This window comes from Electrophorus electricus, chromosome 8, assembly GCF_013358815.1.
Source record: "Electrophorus electricus isolate fEleEle1 chromosome 8, fEleEle1.pri, whole genome shotgun sequence".
NCBI classification, from domain to species: Eukaryota; Metazoa; Chordata; class Actinopteri; order Gymnotiformes; family Gymnotidae; genus Electrophorus; species Electrophorus electricus.
In genome coordinates, this window is record NC_049542.1 from 20204201 (window position 1) to 20221241 (window position 17041).

Sequence of the window (17041 nt, forward strand, 5' to 3'; positions counted from 1 at the left end):
TTTTTTTTCTTTAAGACATTTGATGAAGGACATTAGGATAAAGGTCCTGCTAACCATCAAAGACTTATGCCAGAAGACAGAAATTGTGTCAGGGATCAATATGACCTCTTGGCTGTTGTAGGCATATATATATATATACACACACACACACACACACACACACACACACACACACACACACACACACACACACACATATATATATATATATATATATATATATAAACACACACACACACACACAATTTGTGTGGATAATGACATGCCTACTAGAGATACTGATTCTTTGTTATGAGAAGAAAATTAACCTTTGCCATCTCATTTCCTGGAGACTTCCTGGAGACCCTGCAGTGCTATGCACTGGGGTAGCAGGTGTGCCAAGACCGGATGTGTAGGATGAGTGGGGTATCTTTAGTCACCATGCCCTTTAAAACAAGGAAATACTGTCACAAAAAAGAAAGAAAAATAAATCAGTAACAGAGCTCTATAATTTTGTTGCTTTTGGTGAGGTAAAACCTACATGTCTCAGACAATAAAAACAGCAATGCAAATAACACAATACCTTTATTCTTCAGTCAGGTAGAGGAGGTAGATACTCAAGTGTTAAGTTCTGTATGAAATTCTATGTTAATCCTATATCTGTTTTCTGTGAGGTAAATGGGAATATGTTGTTCTTTGGGAATGAGACAACCCTTATTTCTTCCCACATCTCCTACTCGGGTGTAGAGGTCAGACATTAGCTGACAGGGTCCAGACATGCTTGACAACTCAAGCCCCTTAGTGGAAGGCACAGCGGTCATTTAAAGCAGCATCATATGGAGACGGAGCCTGGGGGATGCAGATGTTAATACTAAAAAAATGAATGAGAGAGCAAGCTCAGATAAAAGGCAGGGTGATAGGATTTTACACATCTGTAATAGAATGCGTCACCTTCCCCACTGCTTGCTCCTCCATACCAGCTTGTTCTAGTAAAACCTGTTGCTAGGCGACAATCGTGCAGGTGATTAAAAGGTTTGAGTTGTGAACTATCATAGGACAGTGGTGCATACCTTGATAGAGAGTTCAAGGATATCAATGAAACACAGTAGAAAGATCTTCTGTCATATATAAGAAAATTAAGGGTTAACATATGCTCAGGGACATTACATCAATCACACATAAAGAGTTACATGACATTTCATCATGTGGTAAACACCTTTTTCACCCTCTGAACACAGACTGCATGATGATATATTACAAGTCACTTGTCTGATAGATTATCAGATTTTAACACATCAGAAACAAGGAATTATATGTAAGGTATAAGGAATTCTATTAATCTATACTTTGTGAAAAGTGTGTGAGATGGTCCTTTACATATACAGCTTACAGCATCAGTCACAATAACGACAGAGCAGTTAGACTCAGGTCAGTGCTCAAATGGCCCAAGTCACGCTATCAGATTTCAGCAAAGGAGTATTCATATTCATGTCCCCACTGGACGGATGGGCTCTGGGCAACCCTCCTGGCATCTGGAGACTACCTGCTTTCTACTCTCTTCAGTCTCCCTTATCCCTCTTCAGGAAAAAAATAACACTCCTGTAGTTCTCTCCAGTCTATCACTTCTGTAATTTGGCCCTTATTGGAAAGTTCCACTGCACCTTGCAGTTTAAATTGTGTCTGTCTGCTCTATGGGACGACAGAGCGTGGGAGCTTATGAGGATAGCACAGTGAGATGTGTCATGGTCTTACACTCAGAGACTGGAAGAGATTGCCACATCAATGTGTGTGTGTGTGTGTGTGTGTGTGTGTGTGTGTGTGAGAGAGAGAGAGAGAGAGACTGTGCAGATGTTGAGGCAACTGTCATCAACCCACAGAAATAGTAGCAAATAGTAAGGATGATGTGGTCCAAGCTCTATCTGGGAAAGGCCAATAAAGAGAGAGAGAGAGAGAGAGAGAGAGAGAGAGAGAGAGAGAGAGAGAGAGAGAGGATTTTCCAACATCAGAGTCAATGGAATTTAGTTTCCATTTAATTAAGTTTGACTGACAGATTAATTTAACAAAACCCCCTAAATGAAACAAAGCACAGAATTCTTTAAGGAGAAAGCTACATGGGGGGATTTAAAAGTTAACATGTGAACCCAGCATGCCTTGCATTTTATAAAGTCTCTTTTTCCAAAGTATCCTGTCTGCTGTTTGACATGAATGTGAGTGTAATTCATGCTACCAGTCATGCATCACATTTCTCCTTTAGCTGAATAATAGGGAGAAGACTCAGAAGTGCCAAAAAGGGATTTCAACCTGCAAAACCTTGGCTCAAGTTTAATTAAAATATCCCCAATAATCCTATACAATAATGAGTGCGTTTTAGTAGGACCAGCATACTGCAGCCTACTGCAGTAAAAAGGAATGTTAAAATGGTATCCGTATTTAGAGGTGTCAGACACTGCTGGTTGCATGTTCTGCAGAAATATTCAATTTGACAAGCAAGTGGAGCAGATCAGTGGCCCTGCCAGTCTATCAATTTCCTCGCTGAATGACTGGGCCTTTATGATTAGAGAACAGCAAAATCTGAGGCTGGCTGGCCCAGACCAGACCAGCCAAGCAGTATTCAAACCTCAGTGTTAATAGGAAATTTACATTGGGAGCATAAATGAATAAATTCCTGGGACAGACTGAAAACTGTTCCTGGCATTGTCTGTTTCCAGGACAAAAGTAAAAAAAAAAAAAGCCTGAATGGAGACAATACTTTACCCCTAAATTAAAGCTATTTTTACCCACACGTTTACACACTGTCCTTCATAAATATTGAAATAAAACCTTTTTGCTATCTGCTCACCATGATAGCCATGACACCCTTTTGATATTATTTGAAAGATGGAAGAATGTTTTGAATGATCAGTTATAGTTTGCTTTTATTAGTCAGTTGTTGTGTAGAGGTTTATTATTGTCTTATCAATCTGTAAACAGAACTCTACTGATACAAGTTTGTGCCAAGATGCTATCTGACTTTTCAGTTTGTTTCTGATGTTTTTGAGGAGTACAATATCTATGGTGTTGTGGTGTAACATCATGGTTTATTTGTGCTGTTGAACTTTGTGAATTGGAAGATACAAAATGTTTCAATAGCACATTTTAAACTTTTATTAGAATCTTAATGATTTTTATAATTATAATAACATATAATAATATCTTCAGTCATTTTTATCTCATCATTATTAATTACATCATATGTAATTAATAAGCTTACATGTTTATTTATGTTCTAATTAATGAACTTACATGTTTGTTATCATGTACTGTACAGGCAAAAATAATAAAAGAAATTACACAGTGCAGTTATACTCTATGTGTGCTTAGTTAAAACTTCATGCTTAAATTGAACATAAACATATTTGTAATGCGGAGGCTTTAAGGAGGATGCGGGGATGAGTAGCCTGACAACCCAACACACATTTATTGGACATTCAGACACACACTAACAGAGGCAAAAATCGACAACACAAACACGTAAACGACAGACCGTTATACATATGATAACGACACAATAAGGAACAGGTGTGCAACGTAAGGATGGCGTGGCCACATTGACGAACACACATACACATGCACGGAGACGTTTGGGGGGAGAGGGACCGTACCATGACAATATTTTGTATCACATCATAAGGATCATCAATCCAAGCAGTGTACACAGCAAAAATAAATAATCATTCACAGACACACATACTGTATTTAGAAAATTGTAACACACCAAACCTTTAGATCCAGCCCTAAGGTACAATTTTAATAGGGAGGGGGCCTAGGTTCACCTTCAATCAAATAAGAAATTAATAGTTCTAATTATCGCGTTCTTCCACATGAGCTAACTAGGTGTCCTATATAGCTGTATACCTCCAGATTCTATTGAGATGACCCCCAGTCTCAATACATAGTGTAATTACTGAATACTCAGACATCATGAATTTGCTTATGATATAATTATTAATTATTCAACATTACCTTTTATCACACAGAACTCTGTATAACAATAGAATAACAAGAGAAGAGACAAAATGTTTATAATAAACCTTTTCTTAGCTTATTCCTTTCTTAAACCTAAAACCTCACCTAACAAAATCCCACAAAGTCATACTAACTAAACCAGAACCCCAAAATAATATATGTGGCAGGCCTGAGTCAGTGCTTGGGAACAATGAGGCCAAAAAAATACAATGGCCACTTCACTCTAATGAGCACAAAACAAAACACAAAATATCTTCCCACGGTCAGTCCTCTAGGTATAAACATGAATCCCTCTCCTCAGTTTGAGATGACGTATTATCCCTCAATGGGTTAGTGTTTGTCACACTCACTCTGAGCCCCTCAGTGACCCAGAACATTATCCAGTTCAAAGTCCAAATGATTCTCTCGCTTTCTGTGGACGGATTGAATGATATGGTAACAGTCTTGGAAAATGACTAAACAAGTTATCTTCTTTCATTTAGGATGTTCAGAGGAAATAACTCTTAGCCAACAAAGCTAATACATCTGTATACTACTTCAGTACACTATGTGAAATAAAATAAAGCTTCTCATAACATACTCATAAGCCATTGTTAGACACAAAAGACAGTTATGCAAGGATTCCTAATTTGTAAATCCAAATCACCACTGTGCTTTAGTAAATTTAGTTTACTGTACAGGAAAACCTTTCTTTGTTAACCTCCACCCCATGTCTGTGCCTCTCTCTCTCCCGGAAAAAAAAATCCCTTAAAGACACAATCACTACTGCACCCCAGATTAGCACATTACATTTACAATACATCCACCCACTAGTAAACACAAATTTTCAACTGGGCTACACCCTCCCCCTCCTACCTGTGTACTTTTATGAATATTCATTCCTCTGTATGCTATAGAGGCCACCCTATCCATTGGTCTTCCAGAGCATCATAACTAAGGTGAATAGTAGTTTTTCCTTTCCTCTGGGATCTTCTCTCTCCAACCATCTCAGCTACCTCCTCCATCTCAAATTCTGAAGCTCTATGGGTTTCTTCCTTGTCTAATTCTACGTCTCCTTCTACTTCAGAAGACCCTTGCGGTTCCCATATTTTCTCTGCCTCCAATGTTGCTTCATCCCCCATCTCTTTTACAGTCACTTGACCAGGATCATAATCATTTGGAATAACTACCACTTCTTCCAAGGCATCATTCCCAGGCTGTTCTCTGGAAAAAATCCTTGCCAATTCCGCAATAGCATTCTGGAAGACAATACAAGATTCCCCATATTCGTGTTCAGAAGATGAGTCACTTGCTTCATCCTCCTCATACTGTTTACCTTGCTTCTTTTCAGTGGTTTCATCTCCCCTCTTCCTCTGCACAGTATGAGCCCTTGTTCTTGGCCTATACAATATCTCTCTCTCCTTGTGTGCAGTGGATAATTTCACAAGCTCCCGTATAGGCAACAGATCCCTATGCATGGTATTCATGCCTTCCATTCCTCTTTCTGGTTTTAACTGATAGACAGGAATATCTGGAAGCTTGATTACCATGAGATAGGGTAAGGAATTCCATCTGTCCTGAAATTTATGTTTTCTAGTGAACACTGGTTATGTTTCAAGACCTGATCTCCCTTTTTTAGACCTTGGCCCTTCACTCATTCATCATACCATCTATTGTTCTTCTGATGGTTCTTACTGGAAACCTCGGAGACCAGCTTATTGGCATTATGAAGCTCAGCCTTCATTTCTGCCACATACTGATGATAATTCACGTCCTCTCTACCTTTAGCAGAGGTATTAAAACAGATATCCACTGGCGAATGAGCGTCTCTCCCAAACATATGGAAGAAGTGAGAATGCCCTGTTGCTTAATTTTTAGTGCAATTGTATGCATGCACTAGCCGATTTATATGTTGACTCCATTTGTTTCTTTGTAGGATCTAAGGTCCCCAATATTGACAGAAGTGTACGGTTGAGCCACTCTGGTTGGGGGTTTCCCTGAGGGTGATATGGTGTAGTTCTGGACTTATGGATCCCCAGTGTGCCCAGAAGTTCATTAATGAGATTACTCTCAAAATCTCTTCCTTGGTCAGAATGTATTCAAGCTGGCAAATTGTAGTGCACAAAAAATCTTCTCACAAAGAATCTTAGCAACTGTAAGAGTTTTCTGGTCCCTGCTTGGGAAAGCTTATGCATAGTGAGAGAAATGATCAGTTATGACCAAGACATTAGCAGTTCCCTTGGCATCTGGCTCTAGAGATAAAAAATCAATGCAAACTAAGTCTAAAGGCCTACTGCTCGTGAACTTGTTCAACAGTGCTGACCTTGGAGGAAGTGTTTTCTGGGTGATACACCTTCTACAGATCCTAATATAGTCTTCGATCTTATGGCTCATACTAGGCCAATAAAACCTGTTTCTAATGGGTTCTGTGGTCTTTTCCACTCCCAGATGTCCAGCTTCATCATGTAGAGACCTCAGTACCATCAGCTTGTACTCCTCAGGTAAGACAAGCTGCTTCTGCTCTTTCCCAGAAGGAGTTTTTGTGACTCTATGGAGAAGATTTTCCCCTATGACTAACTGTAAACCTTGTAGTAACAAGGGGATGGCTGGGTCTGATCCTTGATCCTCCATCTTTGTTTGTATTGTTTCCATCATTTGTCTTACAGTGCCAATCATCAGGTCCTGCTCGTGGGCTCTCTTTGGGGTCACATTACTTAGTTGCTCTAAAGGGCCCATGTCTATCTGCATTGGAAAGCAATAGACATCTGGAAGATTTTGTGGTGCAACATATAGTTGGTCTACCAGCCTAACAGGCAACTAAGAAGCTTCATGGGTAACTGTGAGTTGACAGATACCCTGCACATCTGCCAGTGAGATCTCTTTCCATTCATCTGCAGTGCATATGTTTGGTGGATTGAGTGACAGTGAGTCTGCATCAATATTATGTTGTCCTGGAACTGAATGGTGAAGTCATAGGTGGCCAGTGCAGAGAGCCACTAGTGACCCATTCATTCAGTTTTGCAGTACATAGGTGAGAGGATTATTATCAGTCATCACTGTAAACTTTGCACCATAAAGATAGTCATGGAATTTATCCATAACAGCCCATTTAAGTGCAAGAGACATTAACTGGTGTATGAGATAATTCTGTTCACCAGTACTTCATTTATGAATGGCATAGGCAACTGGCCCTCGGTCCCTCAGGATGCTCCTGACAGAGGACTGCTCCTAGGCCCTTTAGGCTTGCATCCACATGAAGTATATAGGGCTTTGCTGGGTCAGCAAATGTTAATACTGGTGCATGAGTGAGACAATTGATAATTGTGTAGAAGGCTTCAGTGCATGCCTGGTCTCAGTGCTCTCCAAAGAGATCAAACTCCTTAAAGTATGGCCTCTGTTCACCAGAACCCGTCTTATGCTTCCCTTTGACTGGAGAACAACACTTGATTAGTTCAGTCAGTGGTTTAACAATTGCTGATTAGTTCTTGATGAAACAGCAAAAATATCCAGAGAACCCCCCCCCCAAAAAGACCTCAATGACTTTAAATCAGAGGGCATTCTCCAGTGGCATATGGCTGCTACTTTTTCTGGGTCTGTGGCCACTCCTGCTGTGGACACGATATGCCCCACATATTTGAGGTGAGGCTGACAAAATTGGCAATTATCTAGAGATTCATTCAGGTACATTATAGCTTGGATGAGATGCATGTCACCCATGCTTTTATCCATGAGCCTTTGAAATGTGGCTGGTGCTCAAGTGATGCCTTGTGGCAAATGCGCAAATTGGAAGAATCCAAGTGGGCATATGAAGTCTTTTCTTTGTCTTCCTCTGCCATTGCAATCTGGTAATATCCACTCTGTAAATCTAGTACTCCTAGAATCCTTGATAATTACTGCTGACATGAGATCTTTCAGATGTCGGTATACGTCTTCAAAGTCCATTGCAGCTAATCGTTTGAACGTTTGCAGACTGGCATAGTGTCACTCAGCTTTATATGGTGTTCTACTCCTTTGGCTAGTCCTACGTCCCATTCATCCTCTGAGAATACTTGACTTCTCTCAGAGTTTCTTCTGGAGCCTCCTCCTCCACATTTCAGGAAGACAGGAGTCCCCGAAGTCAAACAAATTTGGATCTACTTTATTTGTCAGGGTTTTTGCTTTGCAGCTGCTGTGTCAACAGAATACAACTGAGCCACTACAGTCCCTTCAGGGATTACACAACCTTTGAAAGTCTCATTTTAAATCAAATCTCTAATGTTATTCTCTTCAATTGCACTGTAGGGGTAACCAGCACTCCTGCAGGTAAAAAGGACATCAGAGGTGCCTACACCAGTAATATGTCCTTACTGAGGGGTCTTCAGGACTCAACCTTATAGACAGTATGTCTCTTGCCTCCTGGTGGTGTCCCAGTTGGCCGGTCATCCACTGGAGAGGACACACCCACTTTAGATAGGGACCGTCCTACACCCCTACCTTGTTCCCAATTACTGGAGTTTTAATCAAGTACACCTGTTCATACTTATCTTTGTTATTTAAACCTACAGGTCTCTGGAGAAGGAGCTGCACATTAGCACTCTAAGCCAGATGGAATACTCATCCCATGCATCGCTTCCTCAGATCCTCAAATTTAGGATACTTCTTTTGTTGTGGATTTGTTTAAGATCATGAAAAATAAAGAGCTCCTTAGCTCAACCTCGCCTCTCGCTTCCTCTGTGCCGTTGCTACCATCACAGAATGTGCAGTCTCCAGGAAGCAAAGCAAGTAGCCCCAACTGGGCTCACCTGCTTGCAGTACAGATGATGGCTCTGGATCAACAGAAGCAGGAAATTGTAGAGATCCATTTTCTAGTGCAGAGCCTTGGTCAATGCGTGAATCGCCTGACTACGAGTTCCGAACAGTGAGCATCCTCTTCTGTCACCCCTCCTAATCAGGAAGGAGTGAGGTGTATGATTGCCACTCCCGAGGCTTACTGGGGAGACCCCAAAAGCTGTGAGGGCTTCGTCGTCCAATGTGAACTTTTGTGAATTTTCTATATTGCAAAGCGGAAAAATGCGAATTGCACAAGAAGGAGATAAACTTCCTGGGCTATGTCATTCAGGAGGGCAGCGTGCATATGCAAGCAGGTAAGGTAGAGGCAGTTAAGGCCTGGCTGAGACCACACATGCGTAAAGCCCTACAGCATTTTCTTGGTTTCGTTCATTTCTACAGATGCTTTATCAAGTCTTTCAGTACCCTGGTGAGGTCGGTGAGCGAGTGAACGGTGAGGTTCTTCAAGGAGCTCAAAAACGCCTTCTCTACCGCACTGGTGCTACGACAACCCAACCCAAAAAAAACTTTCATGGTAGAGGTGGATGCATCAAATGTAGGTGTGGGAGCTGTGCTGTCACAATGACAAGATAATGGAGGTAAATTACACCCTGTAGCCTACTTTTCCCTAAAATTGAGTCCCAAAAACCTTGAATACCTCCAGAACATTAAGAGGATGAATTCCAGACAGGCCCGGTGGTCACTCTTCTTTTCATGCTTCAGTTTCCAGGTTAACTATAGACCGGGAGAGAGGAATTTGAGGGCAGACGCGCTCTCACGCCTATACAATGCTGAGGTGCAAGAAACCTGTTTAGAAACTGTTCTTCCATTCTCTTGCTTCCTGGCATCGCTAAGCTGGGAGATCGACAAACAAATAGAAGCAGCTAACCCTTATCCACAATGTACATCCAATTGCCTGTACATGCCACCCAAACTTTGTGACCCCCTCATCACGTGGGCACATACCTCAATGGAAACTGGTCATCCACATGTACAGCCCAGTTGCTAGGTGCAGACTACTGGTGGCTGCCCTGAACAGGGATGTGGTGAGGTTTGTATCTTCATGCGTGAATTGCGCATGTAGCAAATCACCGTGTACTCTTCCTGCAGGTAAGCTACTCCCCTTGTCTACCCCTTATGTCTGTGGTCTCATCTCGCGGTGGACTTTATTACAGATTTACCTGCATCCGAGGGTAATATGGTGGTCCTCATAATAGTAGATAGATTTTCAAAGATGGTCCGATTTGTTCCCTTGGCAGGTCTACCCATGGGATGGGCAATGTCAGATTTACTCTTTCGTCATGACTTTAGACAGTTTTGCCTACCAGAGGACATCATTTCCAACAGGGGACCACAGTTTACATCGTGGGTGTGGAAGAAACTACTAGGGAAACTGAATATCACAGTCAGCCTGACATCTGGCTACCACCCTCAGGCCAATGGTCAGGTGAAGAAAGCTAACCAGGAGTTGGGTAAGTTCCTCCGACTGTATAGGCAATGACACCCAGAAACATGGAGCACTTACCATGCCTGGGCAGAATATGTACAGAATTCTCTGCATCTAACAGGAACTGAACTAAACCCATTTGAGTGTGTGCTAGGATATCAACCGCCACTCTACCCTTGGAATCCCCCTACCTCGGATCAGCCTGCAGTGGAACAGTGGTGCTAATGCAGCGAGCGAGTATGGGAAGAGACACACCAGCACCTGTGCAAGGCAGTCACTGCTTACATGTGGAAAGCTGATAGAAGACGTGGGGTGACTCCTCAGTATGAGATGGGGCAAAAGATGTGGGTAACCACAAAGGACGGCCAAGCAGGCCCTACTGGAAAGCTATCTGCGAAGTACAAAGGCCCTTATGCCATCACAGGGAAAGTCAACAATGTCACGTACAAGGTCGGTCTTCCGGGAAGCAGTCGGGCATCCCAGAAGTTTCATGTGTCAGCCCTGAAGCCAGTGGTGGAGGGTCCTCTCGCTGAGGAGAGCAGCCACTCAGAGCCTCCGCCACCACCACTGGAGATTGAGGGAGGCCCGCAGGACAGGGTGCGAACCCTGCTTGACTCTTGAAAGAGAGGCAAGCAATTGCAATACCTTGTGGACTGGGAAGGGTACGGTCCGGAAGAACACAGCTAGATACTGGCCTTCCAGCTGTTAGACCCCGACTTCACTGCCTTTTTCCACAGGGAAAACCCGTGGAGACCGGCTCCACGGCGGCCGGGTCAGCCGTGCTCTAGGAGGCTGGTGGTGTTTTCAGGGCGGGAGGGGTTCTGTCATGGTTGGCTGGTCATCCACTGGAGAGGACACAACCACTTTAGATAGGGACCATCCTACACCCCTACCTCGTTCCCAATCACCGGAGTTTTAATCAAGTACACCTGTTCATACTTATCTTTGTTATTTAAACCTACAGGTATTTGGAGAAGGTGCTGCACATTAGCGGGTAAAGCCAGATGGAATGCTCATCCCTTGCATCGCTTCCCCAGATCCTCAAATTTAGGATACTTGTTTTGTTGTGAATTTGTTTAAGATCATGGAAAATAAAGAGCTCCTTAGCTCAATCTCGCCTCTCGCGTCCTCTGTGCCAACACTACTGTCACAGTTGGGAAAATTAAGGGATCTGGACAGACTCATATGGCCTCTCCAATGGGCTCATCAGCCTGTTTTACCCGAATGCCTTTGTGTTAACCCTTGAGTGTATTGTCTGGAACCTCATGACGAGTGTTCTATCAAGGTCCCCACTCTCTTTACAGATGGCATTCAACCATTGAAACAGACTTGCATTCATTCCAATAATGACTGGTACATCATCAGGACCTCTGGTTTCTGGACAGATCAGTGCAAGTACTGATATGGACTCCTCAACCCCTGTTCTAGCTACCGGGGATGCTATATCCACTACAATATAAACTAGATAGGGATTATTGGATGTGCTGAGCCCCCAAATAACCAGTCCATCGATAGGCTGGATAGGTACATGTGAAGGATGCTGGGAATACGATCTCTCAAAAATAATTGTCACTTCTGAGCCACTATTTAGCAGGGCATGACAAGGGTGTACATTCACTTTAACTGAAATGGTGAGTGAGGGGCCAACTAACCCCTTTGAAAGATTGCAAGAGTTAGCTTTAACTTGACTACATTTAGAAAAACAGCATTTGCTTTTACCATCATGTAAATTATCGAGTTCACTTTTGGCCTCTTTAGCTCTCTGAAAGCACCAAATTAATTTCCGTGTTACTTGAGTGCAATCCATAAGAGCTTTACAGTGCATAGCTATATATCCATCCTCCTCACCACATCGATAACAACAATAACAAAAAAAAAAAAAAACACCTCTACTCTTATCAGGTCTGTCTACCACAGGGACATGGGTAGTACTAGCCCACGGAGAATCATCTCTAACTGTACGAGGTTGCCCCACAGTAATGACTGTTATCTGATATGGCAAGTGCTGGATATGGTCCTTCAATGCCTGTACTTCAGAGTCTTTATGTGCCTCTGAACTTTAATTTAATTGTTTAATTGTTTTCTGCCAGGACCTAGCTACTTTTGAGGTAGCTGAACCTTTCAGATGCAACACGCCTTGGATTCTGCTCTTTAAGCTCCACCTTCAGATCCTTGATCTACTCCCTAGGATCATTTTAAAGTTGCGTCTGTCTTACAGTAACATCTAGTTTACACCTAGCTGGTTCACTCTCTTCTTCCTCACATATTTCATTAAGGAGGTGGGTTACCTTTTCTCTCTTGCAGTCTTGCTACTGAAGTCTTGTTTCAGTAGCATTATGTCAGAGTCAACTGCTCCTCACATAAGATGCTACATACAGGTTCCACCCTTGTTGTGAAAGACCAACCCTCTGCACCACTTTTGTCAGTGATCTCTCTATTCTACAAAGAAATTCTCTCTGGTAGGCTGGCAGAGTAGCCTGAATGCAAAATACTAGGGGTGGGACTCGATTTAAAAAAAATATCTAATTAATTAGAAGCTTTGTAATTAATTAATCGAATTAATTAATCTTCACAATAATCTGTTTTACTTCCCTTTCCTCATCATACAGCTGCTGGATTTTTTTCGACATTGTCTTTCTGGACGGCAGTTCGTAACTTGCATCAGCTGACGCAATTTGCGGCGTCTCTTGCAACCCTTTATCTTTGACCACAGAGAGCGGTCTACAGTCCACAGCAATCCATCTCGCCAGTGAACTGGTCAATTTGTCTGACGTGGACTTTGACATTTTGTTTCTGAATGTGAACCCCGACATGTGGTTGAGTGTTGACTGGCGACACTGTTTGCTCGTACTAGGAATACTATCACATTTAGCAGCTAAGTTAACATTACTGACCTGCGCGCTAGCCCCAACATGTTTTGCGTTGAGGTGGTAATGAAGGGTGGAAGTGCTCCTAGGATAAGCAAACTCCTTCCTGCATAAAGTGCAAATAACAACATTTTTGTTTGTACTTCCATCTGTAAGTTTCTTGTATTTAAGTTTCCCATCCACCAGCGTAGCCTCTTCTGTCATCTCTATCATGCTCATCACATTGTACGTCAATATAATATGTATGCCTGGAACTCGTGCACTGAGAAACGTTCCACGGTGCAAAAGTGTGATTAAAATGCGTTCATTTTTTTAATTAGTTATTTTCCCTGTAATTAATTAATCGAAATTAACGCGTTAAAGTCCCACCCCTACAAAATACAGATCTTCCCCTGACTCAGAAGTTTCAATTTCACTCTCAAATCTGCAACATATTCAAGGACTTTAGCTTCAGGACTGTTCACTCTAACAGCTTTAATTATCTCCAAAACAAGCCCCTTTGGGCTTTCTACAATCCTTCTTTGCTTTTCCTTGTCAGAACATTCACATTAAGATATCATTTACCGGGTTTGTTCAATCCAGTTATCCATGGTCTCTTCCCCAGGTGATTTAGGAACTGTACCAGAGTAGGTGCGCAGACATCAGTAAGCACTGCCATCTCTAGTGGGTTTTATTGTTTTCTCCAACAGTCCACCCAGTGAATTAATAATAGACTCAGGGGAACTTATACTTGGGGCAGGAAGAGGAACTAAAGCATGTACATCAGTTACAAACTTCCCTTCATCATCCAAGAACTTTTGGCATTTAGCTGCAAAGCCCAAAGAAGCTGGTTCGCATTTACTATCCCCTACAATTTTCCATGGCTTTGCAACACCCTTTGGCCATACCTCCAGTGAAATGCAGGATGGATTCATCTTTTCATGGCACTCACACCAAACCATAAGAGTATGTGGGTCACTCTTGGTCTTATTAGCTCATACACGAACTCTGCCAAACATCTTAATTGTATATAGTTGTATACCTTCAAATTCTATTGAGATGACCCCAGCCTCACCACAGAGTGTAATTACTGAATACTTGGATGTCATACATTTTCTTATGACATAATTATTAATTATTCATGTCATGGACTGCTCCTCCCCCATAAGTCATGTGGTAAGGCCCGCCGCATACAGGGGGGGTCCACATATGTACTGTGAATATCTGTTTTGTACCTACTTCCCTTTGGGATTGCATACACATACACTGGGTTTATTGTTAAGTGTTAATGTGTCTATTTAAACCCCTGTTCATGCATGCTCCGTTTTGCTGGTCATTGTCGCTACGTGTGTGTTAACTCCTGGCTCTGTAGCATTAATGTTGGTTTGTATAGTTCCCGTTAATATGTATACATCTTCGTTTAATGTTAAATGTATAGTCATGTTTACTGTAAGTGTTATGTGTGAGTGCCACATGTGCCATCTATGTTTTATGTTAATAAACAAGTTTCACAGATGAGGAAGTCTGTGCATTCTGCCCTGCTCCATGCAGCATTCAGGCCAGCTTCGTTACAGAATGACCAACCACCGCAGGATGCCTATTTCCCCGTCATGAAACAGACTTCCTAGTGGGAGTTGCTTAGGTACATTGCAGGGTTAGCAGGTGCTGCAGCACAGCGCCTTATATGTTTCTGGATTGGCACTATTCTTTATGTGTGTTCATGCCTTGTGTGTGTTTTCAGGCACATCACGTCGCAGGGAATGATCAGACTGACCCAAGAGAGGCAGGCACTCTGTCTTTCTCCCTCGCTTGGGGAGGTTTCCCAAGTGGGAGGTTCCTGGGCTGCCTTGTGCTGGGTGGGCACCGGGCAATGCCACACGGTGTTTGTATGGTAGCACGGCGGCCCGGAGTTCACTATCCCAGAAGGGAAAGCGTCAGGAACTGTGCCCCTAGGGAGGAGTCATCTTCGAGGAATGCTCCCCCCTCCACACATTACATGGAGCATCCCGGAGTACCCAGATAGAAGCAGGGACACTGCCTTTCTCCTTCGAGAGAAGTTTCCCCAGTTGGCGGTTCCTGGTCTGCCTTGTATTAGGTGGGCACCGAGCATAGCCATGTGGTGTCTGTTTGTATGTATGTGCACGGCAACCTGGGATTTGCAGTCCCAGAGGAGGAAGCTTTAGGAGCTGCGCCCCTTCAGGATTGCATACATGCGCACAGGGTTTATTGTTAAGTGTTAATCTGTCTATTTAAACACCTGTCCGTGTGTGCTCCCTTTTGTTGGTCATTGTTGCTACGTGTGTGTTAACTCCTGGCTCTGTAGCATTAATGTTGGTTTGTATAGTTCCCGTTAATGTGTATACATCTTCGTTTAATGTTAAATGTATAGTCATGTTTACTGTAAGTGTTATGTGTGACTGCCACCTGTGTCATTTATGTTTTATGTTAATAAATGTCTTTCACAGATGAGGAAGTCTGTGTGTCCTGCCCCGTGCCATCCAGCACTGAGGCCAGCTTCTTTACAGAATGACCAACCACCACAGGATGCCTACTTCCCCGTCATGAAACGGACTTCCTAGTGGGAGTTGCTTAGGCACGTCCCAACCTGCAGCCTGGATCCCAGGAGACTGGGGAGAGTACCATGACCGAAGTTCATGGAAACTCTGGAAGGGGAGAGGAACACCCCCTGGAAAATTTTGGGGGGGCTTAGGGCGATCGAGTCGGCAAGATCTACAGCCAAGATGAGAGATCCCAAGTTCTTCCGCTTCTACAGACCCACCAGGAGGAGGACTGGAGGGGTCCGCCCAAAGTCCCGGAGGGGGAGTTCCTCTGGGGCGCTCCTAGAGTGGCAGGATTAAGGAGGACTGTTAGGGGAGACTGCACGTACGGAACCAGGGCGGACATGTGCCCCCGTGCGTCCGAAGGGCCCAAGGATATGTTTACAGCGCCTGCGCGGTTAGCAGATGCTGCAGCACAGCACATTATGTGTTTCTGGATTGGCGCTATTGTTTATGTGTATTCACGTCTTGTGTGTGTTTTCAGGCACATCATGTCACATCGGTGTATCGGACTGACCCAAGAGAGGCAGGCACTCTGCCTTTCTCCCTCGCTTGTGGAGGTCTCCAAAGTGGCCCGCCTTGTGCGGGGTGGGCACCGGGTGTTATGTGTGAGTGCCACCTGTGTCATATATGTTTTATGTTAATAAACGTGTTTCACCAATGAGGAAGTCTGTGTGTCCTGCCCCACACCCTGCGGCACTTGGGCCAGCTTCGTTACAATTTGACATTAACTTTTATCACACAGAACTCTATATAACAATGGAATAACAAGATAAGAGACAAAATGGTTATAAAAAGCCTAAAATTCCCCACCCAACAAAATCCCACAAAGTCATACTAATTAAACCATAACCCCCAAAATAAAATATGTGGCAGGTCTGATTCACTGCTTGGGAATGTTTAGGCCAAAAAATACAACAGCCACTTCACTCTAATGAATAAAAAAACAAAACAAGAAACAGAGTCAGTCCTCTAGGTACAAACATTAATCTCTCCCCTCAGCCTGAGATGGGACAGTATTTGCAACATGCTGTCCATTGATGGGTTACTGTTTGTCACACTCACTTTGAGTCCATCAGCGACCCAGAAGGTTATCCAGCTCAAAGTCCCCATGACTCCTTCTCTTTCTCTGTATGGATTGAATGATATGGTAATAGTCTGCAGCATAAAAAGCATTATCTTCTTCTGAGGAAATAACTTGTAGCCTACTGGGGTAATACATCGGTATACTACTTCAGAACACTACATGAAAAGAAAATAAAGCTTTGCTTTGAAGCTTCTCATAACATGCACATAAGCCATTGTTAAACACAAAAGACAGTTATACAAGGATTCTTGATTTGAAAACCCAAATCACCACTGTACTCTATTAAATTAAATTTACCGTACAGGAAAACTCATCCCCAGATTAACATATCACA

At 42.9% G+C, this 17041-nt stretch overlaps 1 long non-coding RNA gene across 1 annotated transcript in view; it reads right to left on the reverse strand.

The window, feature by feature from the left end:
* Positions 1–13151, reverse strand: part of LOC113571793 — a 29058-nt gene extending 15907 nt beyond the window's left edge. Inside the window, exons 1-2 of the long non-coding RNA XR_003410029.2 lie at positions 13111–13151; positions 309–425 (exon numbers count right to left, since the gene is read on the reverse strand). This is a non-coding gene — a long non-coding RNA (uncharacterized LOC113571793). The remainder of the gene's footprint in view (positions 1–308; positions 426–13110) is intronic.
* Positions 13152–17041: the final 3890 nt, after the last annotated feature.